Source organism: Rhinopithecus bieti, unplaced genomic scaffold (genome assembly GCF_001698545.2).
Source record: "Rhinopithecus bieti isolate Rb0 unplaced genomic scaffold, ASM169854v2 scaffold_6945, whole genome shotgun sequence".
NCBI lineage: Eukaryota > Metazoa > Chordata > Mammalia > Primates > Cercopithecidae > Rhinopithecus > Rhinopithecus bieti.
The window spans coordinates 3,157,164-3,161,459 of record NW_016805531.1 but is presented as its reverse complement, the minus strand read 5'-3'; positions in this window follow the sequence as shown (position 1 = coordinate 3,161,459).

Sequence of the window (4,296 nt, the reverse complement as noted above, 5' to 3'; positions counted from 1 at the left end):
GGAGAGCACCGTGTTAGCCAGGATGGTCTCGATCTCCTGACCTCGTGATCCGCCCGTCTCGGCCTCCCAAAGTGCTGGGATTACAGGCTTGAGCCACCGCGCCTGGCCATTTTTCTTTTATCTTACTTGATATCATCAAGGTTTGATTGTGGTATAAGGTGGGTTCAGTTGAGTGCCTTCATTTCTAGACTATTTTAGGGGGCCAAGGCTCAGCTCAGCCCTCTTGGGCTGCATTCTCTAACTCTGAGTGGCTAGTACTGGGCCTCTATCTTTGTTGGCTTGAGATTAGGAACCTGGTGCTGGAGGGGTCAAGGTTGGGTGAGTGGTGAAGCTGCTGGCTTTTGTGTGCATGTTTGCACCAGTGGCAGTGTTAGTATGATGGTGGGGTGCTGGCAGGTGTAGGGCCACCAGCCTTCATGCTCACATTTGTGGTGGTGGTGCAGGTCAGGGGATGAGGCCACTGGTATCCATGTACATGTCTGTGCCAGTAATAGGGGCCCAGCAGGGGAAAGGAGAGCTCATGCCTGCAGCAGTGGCATGGTAGGGTGCACATGCACATGCACGCTGGCTTGGGAGGGGAGGCAAGGTCTTCCTTCCCGTGTGCACACCCAGCACAGCAGTGGGGGAGTATCTATGGGCAAATGCATGCCAGCAAAGCAGTATGGGGGAGGTTGCAATAGGAAGAAGGAGAGTGTGGGTGGGTTGGTATGCATCAGTAGGGACCACTGTGCTGGAACTTTCTGATGGTCAGCCACAGTATACTGGCGAAGGACTTATCATGCGTGACCTCAGGAGGCATCCTGGTTGGGTATCCAAGGCTGTGCTGCAACAAGGCTTGGACAGCCTGAGTCCCTGGAAGAGTCCAGCAGACAGGAGGTCACTCAGATCAGTCTGGTCCCATCTCATAAGTAAGACCACCCTGCTCTGTTCAGGTCCAACAGTGCCCCCAAGGTGAGTCTCCTAGGGGAACATGGCAAGCTTTGGGGAATGTGCATCACTGGCTGTGCTCCTCTACAGACATTCCTGCACCACACCCTCTGGGCTCTGTACACCTGGAGTCCTGACCTTACCACCTCTCTCAGCGGCTCTCCCTGCCAGCTCAATTGTCCTAGGATTCCAGAGGTTCATGTAAGGGTAGGTCACTCCTTGATTGTTCAAGTCACTCCTTCCCCAGGCGTCATTAGGGTCCAGGAATGAGCTCCAGTGCACAGTACCCTATGCAGGGCTCCCAGGTTTCTCTCCCTTCAGCCCAATGTCTGTATCCTCCTTCCTTCCAAAGATCTGCTCAGAGTGTACCAGTCTTCCTGACATCTCAGTCCCTCTGTGTCAGATGTTTCCCCTGGTTGCATCCAGTTGGCCATCTTTTTCCACAATCCACCCCAGATATTTTAACATGGATACTTAAAAAAAAATCTAAGGCTAATGAGTATTTTTAACCCTTTCCTCAATAAGAAGACATTAGAAAGCTTCAGATTGAATCGATCTTCTCTCAAATTTTATGCTATGGTTGTTGGTAGTTGGTTTAATTTTTCTTTAATTTGAAAAGGAGATGTCATTTTATACAATCAATATTTGTTCTGATTTACCTACATACTTACAGAAATCTTTGCCTACTATTTCTTTCTGTATTGGAGACTTTTCATTTGATATAACTTCAATAAGAAGCTCACTTTTGAGAATTATGTTTAATAAAACCTGTTGGTAGTCAATTCTGTTACTTTCTGTTAACCTGAGTATATTATTTTTACTTCCTATTCCTGAAAGATAATTTAAAGACATATTTTATTGTTGGTTAAGAATTATTTTCCCTCAGCACTTTAAAGATGCCATTTGTCTTCTGGTGTTTATTATTTATATAGAAAAATCACACAATAAGGCTATTTACCGTGCCTTTGTAGAAATGTCTTTACTTTCTAGCTGCTTTGCAGATCTTCTCTTTGCCTTTGAAGTTTTGCAGTTTCACTATGATTTATATCTAGAAAAGGAATTCTTTTTATTTATCTTGCCTGGGATTTTTTTGAACTTCCCAAAGGTGAGGATCACTGTTTATTTAAAAGTTATGAGAACTTTCGGTCATTATTTCTGAAACTATTTCTTATTCCAAATTCTCTTTATTATTTCCTTCTGAAACTTTAATTAGACATACGTTAGAAATTCTCACTCTGTCTTCAGTGTCTCTTAATCCCTTTCCACATTTTCTGCTTTTATTACTCTATTGCATTTTGCATAATTCATTCAGGTCTGTATTCTATTTCACTGATTTTTTTTCCTTAGTCATATCTAATCAGTTATCTCATCTGCTGGAGTTTTATTTTAGCGATTACATTTTATTTCTGGAAATCTCAATTTGGTTATATTCACATCTGTTTAGATGACTTGTATTGTTTTTTTCTTTCTTATATTTTTAAGCTTCTTTTTTTCTTTGGATATGTTAAGCATTTCTTTTGTATATTTTGTTTGATAATATCTTAATTCCTTGCAAGATTGAGTCTGAAGTTAGTTGTTTCTGGTTGGAAGTTCCTCATGATATTTTGTGATATTTTGCTGTAAGTGCATATTCCTTGGATCTTTATTTGTAGAAATTGTCTAAGAATTGGTTTGAGATTGGGTCTCTTCAGAGAAGAGTTTGTCTTTGCTTCTGATGTTGACTGGTGTATTGCCAATTCATAACTCAAATTACTTCTGACCATAAACCTGTGTGAAAACTGGCTTGTGGTTATATATTTTGAAGGGAGATTTATTTATCGTCATCTTGCTGTTTACTTTTCTGGAGAATGAGTCTGTTTCTCATTTACCCTTACACTGAGATAGGAGTGTAGACCTTTGGGATTACAGTTTAATGTAGAAATTTACCATTAGATTCTCCTCCTTAGGTGGGTCATAGGCTGTACCTCCTGTCTCCGATACCGTGTGACCCTGGGCAGCTTTTAAATCAGAAGCTCAACGTCACCAGGATTTGGCAGATGCAGTCACAGTAAATGCTAGGCTGCATGCTGGCTTACTTAGCAATTGCCTCTGTTAGTTGTTTTTGGTATCTGGAGAACCATTACAATTAAAAAAGAATATTTAGACTTTTTATTGTTTTCAGTGATTATTGAATGGTTATTGACAAAGTCTGATATACCATATTGCCAGGATCAAAAGTCAAATCAGAAGTGAGCTTTAAAATATCAAATCAGAAGTGAGCTTTAAAATAAATCACTCAACATCATATCAAAGATATTTCACATAAGATTGATGAGCATTATGGTAACAAGTAGAAGTACTTAACAATTCCCTCAGAGTTAGATTTTATTTTGCATTTATTTACTATTTTAAAAGTCCTGCTATAAACCCAGTTTTAAATAATGCTCTATAATTATATGCTTAAAGTTATTTTCATAGGATAAATTCCTTATGTAACATTGCCAAGACAAAAGAGATGCGTATTTTTATGTCTGTTGATGTACTTCGCAAAAGTGCTTTTCTGACGGGTTCTACCAATTTACATGATTATCAATAAAAATGACAGTGCTGTGTAGCATCATCAGTAGTAGATGTTATTGTTAATAGTTTATATTTGCTAATTTGATAAGGAATTGTCTTTCGAAACAAAAATGTATCTTTGTTATCTCAAAAGTTATTTGTGCTAAAAAAAGCTTTTAAGCCTGAAAAATTCTGTTTTCTAAATTTGCCTATGTGTACATAAAATATATTATTATACATGAACACAGAAAGAATCACCTGAGCTGAGTGAAATAAAAATAAGGTTTATTTGACAAACTCTGGACTACACAGTTGTTTGGAAGTAACCTCATCCCCTTCCCCTGTGGTGTTTAAGAAAATGTCTTTAAGGGCCAGGCGCGGTGGCTCACGCCTATAATCCCAGCACTTTGGGAGGCTGAGGCGGCCTGATCACGAGGTCAGGATATCGAGACCATCCTGGCTAACACAGTTGAAACCCTGTCTCCACTAAAAATACAAAAAATTAGCCAGGCATGGTGGCAGGCACCTGTAGTCCCAGCTACTTGGGAGGCTGAGGCAGGAGAATGGCATGAACCTGGGAGGCAGAGCTTGTAGTGAGCCGAGATTGCACCACTGTACTCCAGCCTGGGCGACAGAGTGAGACTCTGTCTCAAAAAAAAAAAAATGTTTTAAAATATTTTAATATACTCTCTCTTGATAATCCCTTCTTCTGGACATGTCCGGAGGCTACCCAGTGTTCCCATATCAATCCTGATGAGCTCCTCCCTTTCTCTCTTTAATCCACTCCATCTGGAAATAAACAAGTACTTTTTTTTTTTTTTTTTTTTTTTG